Here is a 17,306-nt window from a genome sequence, read left to right on the forward strand (position 1 = left end):
ACTTCAACCGCTATGTGACTACTTGAAAACGCATGAGCATCCAGTTGCCGAAGCACGCTCTGTCGACACGACACCCAGAGAACATGGGATTGAAAAGGCCGGCAGTGAAAGAAGTTGTAAGCGGATACAGTGCCACTGTAGCCTTTGGACACGTCGGGGCTACTGAACTAGCGGTCACTGGAGGAGATCAAAACGATTGAGTAGGAGGGTGATCATCGCGTTTTAGGAGTCGGACTGCCCGGACTCTGAAGGCATCGGAAGAGAAGGCCCATCGGCCTGTCGGCAAGTGATGCGGGGGCAGTGGGCCGTCCGTCTGTGATGATGAGCGGACAGCGCCGCAAGTTGGGCCACTTCCTTCCTTGATGTCGGAAGTTGGGTTCGGCAGGAGTTTGTGCGGGGTCCGGCGGCCGGACCGCCTCGAGGAGGAGGAAGTCATCACCGGCCAAGCCTCCGAGGGGCCCTTAACCATTAACGTGGCCGCTCCGCCGCCGCAACCGAGGCCTGCGCCGGCTGTTCCTCATGGCGTCCAATAAAGGCCTGCATTATTGATGCTGCGTGCGCCGGGTGATGGCGGGGAAATCAAGCAGCGTGTGAGCGGCGCCGCGGTACAAAGAGGCGAAGGCAAATGGTCGGAGGGGGGGAGGGAGGTAGAGAGAGAGAGAGAGAGAGAGAGAGAGAGAGAGAGAGATAGAGAGAGAGAGAGACAGACGGAGACAGGCGGGAAGAGAGAACGCTGGAGATCATAACAGCTCGAAACAATATCAGAACGTCGCCCGCTTCCCTGATACCGCCACTGAATTTTAGACCCTAGTGAACATACAGGATTGTAGCACTGTAATGAATATCGACGAGCGTGAGCAAAAAAAGATTAAGAGTAGCCCATTTCGTCGGGAGATTTCCACACTACGTCCCTGGACGATTTGCCCCCATACGAGCATTCTACACTGCTCTACAGAACTTATGGACGAGATATGTAAAGTAACATAACATATTGACACTCCCTTGCTTTCGCTCTCCGTTTCATACTTTTCACCCCAGCCCCGGTGTCGCATTTTCCAACCGATATCAGAACGGGGACGAACATTAATCACGTCCAGGAGCACTTATTGCCCAACACTGAGCCAGAGTATGCTTACGTCTATACGGTTGGCCCTAAAACTGAGACGGGTGTGGGATACACCTTGTTCACGCCCCTAGCGATACATACGAGCGTAATCCAAAATGTAAGGTCTCCTATTTTTTATAAGTACATAGACCTGTTTATTTCTATAATGGTTTACATCAGTTTACAGCTAGAACATTTAGATATTTTTCGACATAATCACAATTTCTGTCGATGCATTTCGGTAGACGCTGTGGCAGTTTTTGTATGCCCATATCATACCAGCTCGCCGCCATGCTGTTTACAAAGTTATGAACCTCTTCTTTCACCTCGTTGCCGGAGCTGAATCGCTGGGACCACAATTAATGCTGATAGGTACTGTGAGACTCCGCCGGCCGTTGCGACCGAGCGGTTCTAGGCGCTCCAGTCTGGAACCGCGCGACCGCAACGGTCGCAGGTTCGAATCCTGCCTCGGGCACGAATGCGTGTGATGTCTTTAGGTTAGTTAGGTTTAAGTAGTTCTAAGTTCTAGGGGACTGATGACCTCAGATGTTAAGTCCCGTAGTGCTCAGAGCCATTTTACTGTGAGACTCTGAAAAAACTCAAACGGGCAATTCACAACAGGAGAAGAGGAATGTTGAGCAAGGGCGTACACATTCTCCATGACAACGCTCGCCCACACACCGCTCGGCAAACCGTTGCTCTGCTGCAATAGTTTCAGTGGAACATAATCACCCACCCACCCTATATTCCTATAACTTGTTCCCTAGGTAAAAGAACATTTGGCCGGAAAGCGATTCAGCTCCGACGACGAGGTAAAAGAAGAGGTTCGTAACTTTCTGAACAGCATGGCGGCGAGCTGGTATGACATGGGCATACAAAAACTGCCACAGTGTCTACAAAAATGCATCGACAGAAATGGTGATTATGTCAAAAAATAGCTAATGTTCAAGCTGTAAACTGATGTAAACCATTGTAGAAATAAACAGGCCTATGTACTTATAAAGAAATAGGAAACCTTACTTTTGGGATTACCCAATGTTTGTACCGCTACCTGAGTAGAGTTACTGGGAATCAAGGATACTATCTGCTCAGAGTTTCCGGCTCGTATTGATCCTCACTGTCTCCCAAAGTGTGTTGCATGAACTACATACAACATCCGACTTTTGCTAAACATAATAACATATGCCTTGAGTGTCTTGGAGACCACAGTAGGTGCGCGTACACTAGGCACTGACGCCCGCTTACGCTGGGTAAAAGGGCAACGAGGCATTCTCCATAACGAAACTGCCCTACCCCCTACACCGGCTGAAAATCGTCGCTTCTGGACCCTGTCATCAGAACACAACGGCGGTGACGGATCCGAACCATGTCAGGCGGTCTTGTGCAACGAAACTGTTGTTCCGTCAGTTGAGTACAACAGACAGACAGTCTAATACCAACGAGAGCACTTGTAAGGCTGGCGAAGAAGGTGATGGGTACGAAACTCTTTGAAACGTTGCGACAAGAAGACGCCACTACTCGGCTCACAACCCGAGAAGAATTCATCAGTGGAATACTCCGAGAAAGACTGAAATCGCATATATCGAACAAATACTGTTCACTATATTCGGGTCAAATAGCTGCAAAAATTTCGATATAAGGGCACTGTTATTTACCCAACTGCGGATGTTTTCTTCTCCGTGTTCACAACCACAAGTATTTCACACGAAAATATTCGCTTTAATTGTAGCAGAATGCTTCATGCTACAGAAGCGAAGTCAATGATCAGGTATACATTATCTGATGATAAGTATACTGACATGTACTGGTGGGCATTAATACGGAATGCGTTCACCCTTCTCCTTTCAGCTTGAAACCTGCTGGAGGCTCTTTAATGAGGTGTATGAGTGTCTACAGAGGAACTGACGCAAGTTCTTTCCCGAAAGCCGAAACTGGAGAAGGCAGTGGTTTCGGGAGCTGACGTCTCTAGCGAAGTCGGTAATACTTGGAAGCTTTATAACCAGAAACGTGGGGTTCATGCAGTATGTAATCGACGCGCGAGTCGTTCACCTCCAAACAATTATCTATTGCAAGCACCCCACGTTTTTCGTTATAAATCTTCCAGGTACTATCCATACTATTAAAAGTTCACAAGCACAAGTTTTCAGAACCATCTCTGAGGGGTTAGGAGTCTGTATGGGGCTGGGAGAAATTATTTCCCTGTCCATCTCCTCTTCCCTTCTCTGTCTCCTCAGCCGCGCCCATCCGTTCAGATACCGCCTGGAATACATTCCGATACTACCCACACAATACGGCAGTCCTGCAGGGCAACCAAGATGTCAGGCGTTACCGGTGTCTTCACCCCGACTAACAGCCCTACTGAACAAACTGATAGGAAAGCTAGTTAAGATTACATTCATCCATTCTGAGCTATGGTTTTAAATTTCGAGGTTATAGTTTATTGGGGCGTTTGTTTGAAATCAACTGCAATATTTGCACAGAACAGGCAGACAACAAAAAGAGACCTAATAACAACATGTCAGTAATCTGTGTTACCCGTCTCAATCTCGATCGAGAAGGAAATAAATAACAAGTACGGGGAGTAAAAGAAACGGTCGCAAGTAAAAGATGTTCGCAAACAAGACAGAACAGACAGTGGGGAGCTGGCGAGTACCTCTCGCTGTGCATCCCGGTAGCGGCGACTCAGGAGGACGTGGCGGAGGCCGGGGGCGGACGAATTGCAAAGTAATAGCGCGCGAGTCAGCGCGTCTCTGCCGCCGAGCTGCAAAAACCGTGACAAGCCCCGGCCATGATGAATGCGCGCGGCCGAGGCGCCGCAAAAACCAGCGCCCACCAAGTCGGGCCCGCGACGACGCGGCGCTTCTTGCATGCGTGGCTGGAGCGGCGGTTGAACCCCGTGGGGTTCTGCGTGCACCTCTCCCGCGGCTATGCACAACCACTTCTCATTTCGAATGGGACGAATCCAAACACTGACGACAAACCGTCACATCTTCATTAGAGTTGTTTGGTAAGTTCAGATTCACCCTTCCACACTTACATGTTGCGCCTGAAATCTAGTCTTTTTATTTCCCCTTATGCCAGCCCACCTGACGTTTTCTACTTCTGCATCTACATCTAGAGCCACCTAAAAATGGCTCTGAGCACTATGGGACTTTACTGCTGAGGTCATAAGTCCCCTAGAACTTAGAACTACTTAAACCTAACTAACCTAAGGACATCACACACATCCATACCCGAGGCAGGATTCGAACCTGCGACCGTAGCGGTCGCGCGGTTCCAGACTGTAGCGCCTAGAACCGCTCGGCCACTCCGGCCGGCGGACTAAGCAGTTTAGATTATGCCTCGGTCACAGGTCATGCTGGAAATCTCAGAAATCCTAAATCTGAGACCGTAGTTCATCGGGCGAAGTTATCCAACCTACTGGCGTTCCTTCATCAACGACCACTTAATCCAACAAAAACATAAATGTAGTCAAAGGTTATAATCTTAGAGATGCATGGGGTTGAAGAGCTTACAGGGGACATGCCGTGTTGTTTACTATGCAATGCGCAGTTGGCTCTACTTTCATTCTTCCACTGCAGACTACGAAATGATATATGTTATATTCCTTGGTTTTCGCATGTTATACTACGATGTAAATCAGCGAACTGTTACACAAAAACGAGCAGCACAGAAGCTGTTAAAATATTAGTACCGAGAAAGTTATGACAGGCAGCACCTGAAAACGATGACACAGGAAGTAGAAGAGAGCTGAGATGTAATTTAAACCTAACGCGGCATGAAAATCGATAGAATTTTTTCCTGAAAATGAGCTTGCAGAAGACTTTGTTGCCACTTTGCTATATTTTTTCCAGTGGGCCTCACAACTACATGAAATTGTGTATATTTCTATCTCCTTTGTGTAGCGATTACTAAGAATAATTACCGCCGAGTTGTATCGTAACATACTGTCAATAGTTTTATTACAAACTAAGCGATAAATGCCTCCTGCAGTCTCGATTCAGAAGTATCTGAGGTTAGATGTTCGCAAATACTGGAACTTGTTCTTGGAAGTATGATTTTAAGTTTAACTTTCACGTATAGTATGTGTTTGCACGGAACTAAAATCATGTAGATAAGAAGCTTCAATAAACACTTTTGTCTCCGAATTCGTATAGTGGCGCACTGTGCTATTCGTTCCCGCAACGTTCATTTCATACACAATCAGCAGTCCAAACAAACAACTCAGTGACGCTACAAACATTCCAACAAACAACCGTTGCTGAATGTGTGTTTATGGTGGATCCTCGTATCATCAAACGGTTTTTACATGTCAATGAATGTACATGTGATAACACAGGCGCGATAAAAACCGTCACAAGAAATTCTGCGAATGCCGAGCTGTAATTACAAGTGCGAATTTACGAAACAATTCGGTATTTTAGAGGGGTGTGTATTGCTAATATGAATTCATGACCGTGTGTGTGTGTGTGTGTGTGTGTGTGTGTGTACGTGTATGTGTGTGTGTGTGTGTGTGAGAGAGAGAGAGAGAGAGAGAGAGAGAGAGAGAGTTTGTGGCATTGGCCATTAAGTGAACTATCGCTTATCACAACCACGAGTGAAAGAAAGTTCTCTTACCTCTCGTTAATGTTGTGTTGCAATATTCTTCCATCAAACTGACAATGAAATAAAATTAAGTAATTAGGCATTCTGGGTACCGGATTATATTTTGAATTGAGAGAAGCGAATATCAGATTTTACTTACATAATATTGGGCCTCCATGGCCTATTCGGGTGCAGTTTAGTTTTTTTTTTTTAGTTTATTAATTTTCTTCGAGCTTTGCTACGGGACGGTCTCTCAAATAAAAAGACCGATCTACTGTGAGACTGTACCTACGGAAAGTGCAGTCATTGCAAGTAGCAGACTTCCCATGTCGAACATGTCTGAAACGTTACAATCTGAATTATAATGATACGGCTTTTTTAAACTTCGCAATTGTAGGTTTCGCATAAAGGGCGGAAACTGTGTTAAATCTGAATGCGAAGACTAACTACCCAACGCAATTTCACTCTCAGCCACACGTTACTATCGCATATGCAGGCGACAATTTTGTTGTATCTTCACCTTTAGTCTACAGACTTATTTTTCTTGGCTCTTATTGGAGACTTTGACTGCAGATTTAAGTGCGTTATATCAGTAGAACCACTTTCCAAGAGTTCTCAAATACCAATAAAACAATATCATTAGATTCAAATGAATAAAGAAGCTATGACGGCTTGGTAGGTAAAACTTCAGGGGCTTTAAACAACAATCGTTTACCGATAACAGAGAGTGAAAATGTTGTTTCGACATTTCTAAACATTTGTGAAACACGGGAGGTAGTCGTAAGGTTTCAATTATGATCTTTAAAACATTAAGTTGCGTGATTTATTTATTTTTTGTTTATATTTACAGTATATGGTCAAAAGCATCCTGAAACCCCCACAAACATACGTTTTTCATATTAGGTGCATTGTGCTGCCACCTAATGCCAGGGTACTCCATAACAGCGACCTCAGTAGTCGTGAGAGAGCAGAATGCGGCGCCCCGCGGAACTCGCGGACTTCGAACGTGGCCAGGTGATTGGGTGTCACTTGCGTCATGCGTCTGTACGCGAGATTTCCACACTCATAAACATCCATAGGTACATTGTTTCCGATGTGATAGTGAAGTGAAAACGTGAAGGGAGACGTACAGCACAAAAGGATACAGGCCGACCTCGTCTGTTGACTGACAGAGACCGACGACAGTTGAAGAGGGTCGTAATGTGTAATAGGCAGACATCTATCCAGACCATCAAACAGTAATTCCAAACTTCATCAGGATCCACTGCAAGTACTATGACAGTTAGGTGGGAGGTGAGAAAACTTGGATTTGATGGTCGAGCGGCTGCTCATAAGCCACACATCTCGCCGGTAAATGCCAAACGACACCTCGCTTGGTGTAAGGAGCGTAAACAGTGGATGATTGAACAGTGGAATTACGTTGTATGGAGTGACGAATCACGGTACATAATGTGTCGATCCAGTCTGTGTAGAGCCAACAGGAATATTCGGAGGCGGTGGTGTTATGGTATGGGATGGTCGTATTTTTCATGGAGGGGGCTTGCACCCCTTGTTGTTTTGCAAGGCACTATCACAGCACAGGTGTACACTGCTGTTTTAAGCACTTTTTTGTTTCCCGTTGTTGAAGAGCAATTCGGGGATGGCAATTGCATCTTTCAACACGATCGAGCACCTGTTCATAATGCACAGCCTGTGGCGGAGTGGTTACACGACAATAACATCCCTGTAATGGACTGGCCTGCACAGTCCTGACATGAATCCTATAGAACACCTTTGGGATGTTTTGGAACTCCGACTTCGTGCCAGGCCTCACCGACCGACGTCGAATCCTCTCCTCCGCGCAGCACTCCGTGAAGAATGGGCTGCCATTCCCCAAGGAACCTTCCAGCACCTCACTGAACATGTGTCCGGGAGAGTGGAAGCTGTCATCAAGGATAAGGGTGCGGCAACACCATATTGGATTCCAGCATTACCGATGGAAGGCGCCACGAACTTGAAAGTGATTTTCAGCTAGGTGTCCGGATACTTTTGATCACATAGTGTAGGTACACGTCTGTGGTCTTTGTAAGCTGTGAAATCCCTGCACCACAGAATGGAATAGGACATGTGGACGTCGAAGCAAATGTCGCTATGAATCAAAGTTATGTTTCTATAATCTGGAACAAATTTCTAGAAACAGGAGTGGCTGCGAAAGATAAAAAAAAAAAAAAATGGTTCAAATGGCTCTGAGCACTATGCGACTTAACTTCTGAGCTCATCAGTGGCCTAGAACTTAGAACTAATTAAACCTAACTAACCTAAGGACATCACACACATCCATGCCCGAGGCAGGATTTGAACCTGCGACCGTAGCGGTCACGCGGCTCCAGACTGAAGCGCCTTTAACCGCACGGCCACACCGGCCGGCTGCGAAAGATAAAAAACAGGTGTGCAAGACCGAAATCTCTGAATAACAGCAAGCAGAAACCCTCAATACAATCTTACATGTCTGTCTGTGGTGGCAGTTACGAACAGCCACAATAGTGCGGATGTCAACACACTAGACGATACGAAATAGGCATCATGAGCAGAGATTACGTCACAGAAGACCTCTCAAGGCTCCTCCTCTGCATCGGGTTCGGAGAAGAGCTCATGCCGCACGCGCACGAAACCACTCTTTGTGTGCTAGACAGCAGTGGGACACATCGCTCCTTTCTGACGAGACCTGTGTCAGTCTCCACTTCGGTAATACTGATATTTGTGTGTCGAGGAACAAGGACAACGTTTACACCCTAAATGTATCGTAGACCGCCTCCCATATCAAGCTGGTTCATTCGCGTTTCGGTGTTGAATCACGTATGACCGCAGGTTACACCTTGCGCCAATACACGGGAGGATGACTGGTGTGAAGTAACAGGACGACATCTTTGCACGCATTGTGGACCCATCTGGTGAACAAACTGGAGCGGAATTCACACTGATGGACGACAATGCATGCCAACATGGAGACAGTCTTGTGACATAGTATCAGTCGGATGGAATAGCCTCCATGTTCCCCAGATCTCAGTTGCATTGATGATGGATGGGCCATGCTAAAAAGAGCGGTTTGGAATCGTCCTGTCCCACCAGAGACCTGACAGTGCATCGTAGAGGCCCCTGTGGAAGAATGGGCAATATCCCTCAGACTTATTTGGACTATTGGGTAAGGAGTATGCTGAGCCGCATTAAAGGAGTCTCCAATTACCCGCAATGCCAATAGGTTGATAAACAGTGTACTGGTTCAAATGGCTCTGAGCACTATGGGACTTAACTTCAGAGGTCATCAGTCCCCTAGAACTTAGAATTACAGTCCGTAGCGCCTAGAACCGCTCGGCCACTCCGGCCGGCAACAGTATGCAAGATGACAGTGAGAAGAAACTGTATCGTTTGCTGTGGAATCTTTTCTCAGTATTCGCTTTTGCAGTTTTTTTTTGTGTTTATCAAGTTTAAATGTGTTTATCTCCTTTCTTGTGACTGTATCTAACAGAACAAAATCTATTTTCTTTCCTATTATGTCCAGTGTTAACATTGATACAATAGGCAACATTTGTTTCGACAGCAGTAATTAACGTACGGCAGTCCACGTTGGTGGGTCCAACAAATAAGATGCTGATATTTTTAATTTATTTATATCATTACTTTGTTAATTTGTCTTTGGGATTGGCTGTTTAGCAAGGGAAGTGACTATTGACGGAACTGTTATTCAATATCAGACATACAACATAAGGCTTTTTAAAGTACATAGATAGAATTTAAACTTCATGATACAATTGTATAACTGAAACGGAAGGGAGAGGAATAAATATTCGCAGGAGCTGCAGACAATCCTACGCAAATGTTGCGTCTGAGTATCTCGAAAATATTAAACTTCATGATACAATTGTATAACTGAAACGGAAGGGAGAGGAATAAATATTCGCAGGAGCTGCAGACAGTCCTACGCAAATGTTGCGTCTGAGTATCTCGAAAATATGAATTGCCATGAAGACCGCAACGTCATCAAGACTGCCCCGCCCGTGTCCCTCTTGCTGAACACAGATTGTTCAGCACGCCCTGTGTCTCACGTCTGCTCACACCACGTTCCACGTGACAGGAAAAGAATTCAACAGACGACCTGTTAAGTGTGGGGATCGCTCTGCGGTGAAAGTGCCTCTGCATTTTCGTCTGATTAACAACTGTGCATCCCCTTCTTGCAGAAACCGGGTATGCTGGCACAGTTCGCCGTGGACAGCTCCCCAAAGAGGTCTGTCACAGACTTGCGTTTGGGAGACCCTGCTCCGATCAAATGCGTGAGAAACTTAGGCCACTGACTTTCCTAACGCGAACGTTCTAGTATCACATGTTTGAGGTCTGCGATTTGATTTGGATGTTCTTCGCAGTACGCAAATAGCTGAACTTTCAGCCTATTAAGATGTGAAGAATAACATCCGTGATCCAGCGGGATGCGCATTATACTAGTGATGTGTCGCCTAGATACCTTCATCTCTGCAAATTAGGTTCCTTGACGATCGCTTGGCTGTGTTACTACTAGAGTTGCTCTCTACCAGAACTACGGATCGGTAGGTTTGGTACAGTACATAAATGAGTTAATAAATGGAATGATTACCGATTGCATTGGTGGGGAAATAAACACAAATTAATGAGTGAGAGAGAAACGACGAGCTGGTGTCTACTCTTTGTTTTTTGTTCTTTTGTTTGTTTGTTTGTCTTACACATATTTAGAACAGCACATCGTTCAGTGTTAGTCCATTGTGTATTTTATATCCTAAAAAAGTATGAACTACTTTTATATGAAATAAAAATTAGCTGTTCGCGAAACTTCTACACTTTCATGTAACCAAAGCAATTACCTTTGCTACAAATACAGCTCACATGCACGAACACATAAAAACATAATAATTATTGTTCTTATTCCGTACTCAATAGAGTCTTCTCTAACATTATCAAAGGCAAGAATGTCGTGTTATAACTGATAAGCGCGAATGTTGTTTGCGAATAAAGAAACGTGTTTGTAATTGCGTTGTTTTTTTTTTTAATCTTAAGTTTGTTTGAGGAAATTGGATTTTCTAGCGCTGTATGATGAATCTGTACTGTTTTATTTTTTTATTTTTACAACAAAATTCCTCTGTTTCATGTTACAAATCAACAATTTTCGAATAAAACCTGAATTAAACATTAACAATTTAATTTTGCTACAAATACCGTTTATTTGTAGGTAACAGAAAGAACAATAATTACGTAGAACAAAAATGTTCCGTAGGTTATGTACCCCTTTATATGTGCTCATTCTGTTTGTTCACCGCCGCACGGGGTAGCCGTGCGGTCTGGGGCGTCTTGTCACGGTTCGCGCTGCTCTCCCCGTCGGAGGTTCGAGTCCTCCCTCGCGTAAGTTAGTTTAATTAGTGTGTAAGCCTATGGACCGATGACCTGAGCAGTTTGGTCACATTGTCCTTACCACAAGTTTGAATTTAACTGTTCACCACTTCTGTTTTCTAAGGGAATCTAGTAAGACACTGATTGCATATGCAAACAGAGTGATCGAAATGAGGTAACATCCGATAGGTATACAACTCGCCTAAAGTACAAGTAACGCGCTTACAATCTTAACCGGCCAGGGCTACTTGGAAAATTAGCATACTCTAACCTTACTAAGGATAGCCGACGTTAGTTTTACAATCTAATTACTACATGATGTTTTTCTTGAAAGACTCACTTCTTTACATCAGCGATGAAATCTTTGTGAGCCCATGTTTAAACTTCAAGGAGCTGTGTACAATTTATCAATGGCCTGTGCTATTTTGTTATGGCTCCCCTAGTGGCGTTTTAGTCAACTGTAGTTTGGGAATTTCACTGCGGACCTGGACGGTAGATACGTACCTGCGAACACATAAAAAATTTATAACTGATGTTTATTTTTTCGTGGTGATTATTAGAACGTTATAACTCGCCTCCTACCAGGTGGTCATCGAATTTAGTGAGAAAGCCTGTGTGTTTGTGAGACACAAAGAGACTGAAAGAGTTATTTGTATCAGTTGACCTGAAAATCAAACACAAAGGATCATACGATAATAGGGAGAGGAGATTTGTGGGGATATGGAGGGTAGCTGCGTAGGGGTTTTGGAATTGTATACAGCGGGACTGGCCGTGTGTGCCGACTGCAACGGATGCTCTCGTGAGGGTGGGACAGCCTGGTTGGGGTGGCGGGGGTTGGAGAGGGGCGAGCGTCAGCAGGCTCGCCCGCCAGCTCGGACAGAGCCCTGCGGATGAAATACGCCGCTTTTCACAGATCTAGCTTCCACGCGTCACTCCGGCTCGTCGAGTAAAATTCAGCATTGCTCCCGCGGGGTTAGCGTGCGATGGCAAGGCTGTATCGCCCCCGCCGGAAAGAGTCGGCGGCGCCAGGGATCGATGGCAGATTTAGGGCATAATTTATAAACTTGTCCCCGGCCGATAGCTTCCACCGCACCCCGGTACGCAACGACAAGTTTATTCGCCGCCTGCCGGGTGATTGGAGCGCGGTGGCTTTGAGTCAGTGACGAAGCAGCTGGAGTCTGTGCGACGCGCTCGAGTGATTGGCGATCTGTCACGCTGACGAATGACGGCCCGCAGGCCACGGTTCCGCTACGAGAGAGGGAGAGAGAGAGAGAGAGAGAGAGAGAGAGAGAGAGGCGGCTACGAAGGATAAAGCAGCTCGCACGGAGCTCCACTCCGATTTGTTTCCGATCCAACGCAGAGAAGAAAAATACTCTGACCTAAATTTCAAACCGACCCGTGCCACAGTATCGTTGCCTTCGATGGGTTTCGAGCGCTGTGTGGATGCATTGCGGCTGTCCCCAGCGTGGAAGGGTTTCACGAATGAACTGCAACCTACATAGACCAACTCACTGAGTCAACCAACAGCTATTAAAAAAGAAAAAAAAACTCTTTGGTTGCGTCGAGAAGAGTGGAAGCTACGAGAAATAGTAGATAAGTAAACATGTTAGGACTGCTAGCACTGTGTCCTGGGTGTGGTGGCAGACCGATAGCAGTTTACTGTTTCTGTATTTCTATTTCTTCTTTTTAACAGACTTTCGATACGTTCTTAGGCTGAGAAAAGTGATTTGTAGGAGACAACAGCTAAACCTTATTGCTGACATTTGAGGACTTATTTCTAGGTCATCCTTAGATAGTGCGGCGCATGATGTGAAATGAGAATCGTATCAGCTGCACTGCTCCTTAAAATCTTATTTTATTTAGAGTATCCGATTCAGTACCCATATGGGGTACAAGATATTGTTGAACAAGTTCTTTGTGAACTTCTGGAGCAAATGACTGTTGAAAGGGATATTAGTAATACTTCCGAATGGCTTCAAATGGTTCAAATGGCTCTGAGCACTATGCGACTTAACTTCTGAGGTCATCAGTCGCCTAGAACTTAGAACTACTTAAATCTAACTAACCGAAGAACATCACACACATTCATGCCCGGGGTAGGATTCGAACCTGCGACCGTAGCGTTAGCTCGGTTCCAGACTGTAGCGCCTCGAACCGCACGTTCCGAATGGCGTCTATGAGAATTTAACACTTGTACATATTAAGGAATAAATAAACTTTTAAACACGTTATAGGAAAACTAACTACCTCCTCTCAAACAGGCCATGAAGGTCCAACGGTACCGACCGGCCGCCGTGTCATCCACAGACTATAGGCGTCACATGATGCGGATATAGAGGGGCATGTGGTCAGCACACCGCTCTCCCGGCCGTATGTCAGTTTCCGAAACCGGATCTGCTACTTCTCAATCAAGTAGCTCCTCAGTTTTTCTCACAAGGGCTGAGTGCACCCGGCTTGCCAACAGCGCTCGGCAGACCGCATGGTCACCCATCCAAGTGCTAGCCCAGCCCGACAGCGCTTAACTTCGCTGATCTGACGGGAACCGGTGTTACCACTGCGGCAAGGCCGTTGGCTTAAACATGCTATAGACACTGATAAATTGTTTGTCAATGACTATAGCTATCAGTCGTTAAGTATCTTGAAGTAAAATGGTCTAATTGGGAAGAGGAGTACTTGCGAAAATGCTAAGTGAAAGATAAGGAACAACGAGACGGACAGTAAGTGACAAAAAAAAAAGTGAAATACGAAAAACGCGTGGTCGGATATCGGGGGAATATTCGTACACATACGCACCATCGATGAGTACGTAAATGATTGAAGTTGCAATTATCTATGGCAGGTAGACGGTTGCCTAGGCTGGAGGAAGAGTGTGATATTCAAACAGTGAGCCTGTACTATTGTACGGTTATAGAAAGACGATCCTTCTGTTGAGTATGCAAGGGTTGTTCAAAACACTTTACCCTACCTTTCTATCATCAATATAATCCGAAGTATGAGCCCAGAAAAAATCCCGTTATCATGTGCCGCTTTCTGGAACATGCGTACCGGTAAGCATTTTTAAGAAATCTTTAATTCGGCTTTCAATAAAATTCGGACTATTATTCGCCCCGGTTGATTCGAATGAGCAAGGTTTTATTGTATTAGACTTTTTCTCATCGCTGTCGCTCAACATATGCGCAGGGAACACATTGCAGGGCGGGTGGGAGGAGGTAGAGGGTGAGGAGGGAGAGGGGGAGGGAGGGAAGGAGGGAGAGAGAGAGAGAGAGAGAGACAGAGAGAGAGAGAGAGAGACACACCGGGAGGGGGGGGGGGGAGGATGGAGGGGAAAAATGGAGAAAGGGTAAGGCAGCAGACGCGAGCAATCAGGCGGCCATGTGTGGGTGTGTGCGGCGGCATACGCCCCAGGATAAACGTCGCGCCGGCTCGGCCTCGCCATGGCCGCCGGCCGTCACTTCATTCCGCACGCCGGCGCGCCTTTCTGCCCCAGTACGGCACGGCAGGTTTTATTTCCCAATGGGCGTGGGTAGCGGGCCAGCCACTCAGCCTCTTTCTCAGACAGCCGAGCGCCGCACACAATACCGCTCTCTGGCGAGGAAATTGTCTCGCCGCCGTTTCATCGGCTTACGCTGTATATACTTTCGTAATGAAAATTGTCACCGTAATAAAATGTAAGAATGAGTTGGCGCTTGCTTATCTGTCAGTGTATTACTCAATCTCTGAAGAAACTGAGCTCAATTTTGCATTAGCGTAGCATATTTTTGTCCGTGTCAAATTCTACATCAATACCATTTTTTACTGCTCCATTTGGGATCCATTTATATGGCAGTATGACAAGAAATCTGATTTGATCCATTATAAATGGTTTTTGAAAGCGTGCGACTGTAGAAACAATAGGTCTGTTTATAAATAAATAAATCTTCTGCTACCAGTCACGATTTTTCTTTATTTTACTATTCGCACGATGCGTTTCGAGAAATAATTCCCATTTTCAAGTGCGTTTTTTGTGTGTATTAAGCCATTTCTTTCGATGTTGTCAGTGTGTGTGAGAGTCTGCTTCATTTTGTTGACTTTTAAGTTTTCTAATGGTCCATTTGTCTAGAGTCACACACACACACACACACACACACACACACACACACACACACACACTTAACATCACACACGACTTGTTGTACACTTTACACATAGAAAATATCTTATATAAACAAAACTGTTTTGTTTATATAAGATATTTTCTATGTGTAAAGTGTACAACAAGTTGTGTGTGATGTTATGTGTGTGTGAGACTCTAGACAAATGGACCATTAGAAAACTTGAAAGTCAAGAAAATGAAGCAGACTCACACACACTGACAACATCAAAAGATATGGCTAAATCCACACAAAAAACGCACTTGAAAATGGGAATTATTTCTCGAAACGCGTCGTGCGAATAGTAATATAAAGAAAAATCGTGACTGGTAGCAGAAGATTTATTTATTTATAAACAACCCTATGACAAGAAATGCTCATGTGCGAATGAACAGACACCAACTACACAATTAAGGTGAGAACGACCGGTTGATCAGTTCAGTACGAATGCAAACCACGCTCGAACTCTTACGGGATTAGGCGAAATGCTACGAGTAATGAGGGTAATGGCAAAGGACACTACATTCGTAGTGTACGGATAAGTTGAGAATTTGGGCGTGATGAGAGGTGTGCTAGGATAATCCGTGCAGCTGTGAGACCACAGTGCCCACATGGCGCAGTGGTCAGCGAATCTGCCCAGTTAGTGGGCGACCCGAGTTCGAATACCGGTCCGATACAAATTTTTAACTTTCCCCATTCATTTAAATCAGTGCCCACTGGCAGCTAATATTATTAATTCTTTCGGATCTTGATCAATATCATTTATCCTCAGATACGTTTTCGGGAACTTCGGTGCATTAAACATCTTGTATATACCAGAGGAGTGGTAAAATAACAAGAGAGGCAGTCTGGCGCTCGGACTGATTATGGAAGAAAGACTTCAGAAGAATTAATACACGTTCACAGGAATTATCAACATACAAAAGGCGTTCAGCAACGCAAAATGGTGCGAGATGATCAAAATTTTCAAGAAGTAGGTGTAAGAGCGATGAAAAGGTGGGTAATATACCCTGAAGTGACAGAAGTCATGGGATAGCGATATGCACATAAACAGATGTCGGTGGTACAGCGTACATAGATGTAAGAGGGCAGTGAATTGACAGAGCTGTCATTTGTGCTCAGGTGACTCATGTGAAACAATTTCCGAGGTAGTAATAGACTCTGAACACGGAATGGCAGTTGGAGCTAGAACCATGGGATACTCCATTTCGAAAATCGATAGGGAATTCAATATTCCGAGATCCACAGTGTGAACAGTGTGGCAATAATAGCAAATTTCAGGCGTCACCTCTCACACGGACAACGCAGTAGCCGATGGCCTGCACTTAACGACCGAGAGCAGGGGCGTTTGCGTAGAATTATCAGTGCCAACAGACAGACAACACTGCGTGAAATAACTGTAGAAATTAATGTTGAACGTACAGCGAACGTGTCCGTTACTACAGTGTGGCGAAATTTGGCGTTAATGGGTTATGGCAGCTGACAACCGACGCGAGTGCCTTTGCTAACAACACGACATCGCCTGCAGCGCCACTCCTCGGTTCGTCACCGTATCGGTTGGACACTAGACGACTGGAAAATCGTAGCCTCATCACATGAGTCCCGATATCAGTTCGTAAGAGCTGATGGCATGGTCCGCGTGTAGCGCTGACCCCACGAAGCCATGGACCCAAGTTGTCAATAAGGCACTGTGGAAGTTGGTGGTGGCTTCATAACGGTATGGGTTGTGTTTACCTGGAATGGACTGGGTCCTCTGGACTAGCTGAACCAGTCGTTGACTGGTTACTTGGAGACCATTTACAGCCATTCCTGTACGCAAAACACGATGTCATGTCACCGGGTAACAGTTGTCCGCCATTGGTTTGAAGAACGTGCTGGAGAATTCGAGCGAAGGATTTTGCCACCCAGATCGCCCGACATGAAACTCATCGGGCATGTATGGGCGGTTAGTTCGCTGGATAATATCCTGCACTGGCAACACTTCCGCAATTATGGGCAAATATAAAGACAGCATGGATCAATATTTCAGTAGGGAACTTCAGCGACTTGTTAAGTGCATACTAACACAAGTTCCTGCACTATGCCTGGAAAAAGGA

General features: G+C 45.4%; 1 pseudogene; it reads right to left on the reverse strand.

Annotated features, from left to right (window-relative positions):
* Positions 1–13,535: 13,535 nt before the first annotated feature.
* On the reverse strand, positions 13,536–13,653 carry LOC124709243 (annotated as a pseudogene).
* Between the last annotated feature and the right edge of the window lie 3,653 nt (positions 13,654–17,306).

The sequence above is a fragment of the Schistocerca piceifrons genome, chromosome 7, assembly GCF_021461385.2.
Source record: "Schistocerca piceifrons isolate TAMUIC-IGC-003096 chromosome 7, iqSchPice1.1, whole genome shotgun sequence".
Classification (NCBI taxonomy): Eukaryota; Metazoa; Arthropoda; class Insecta; order Orthoptera; family Acrididae; genus Schistocerca; species Schistocerca piceifrons.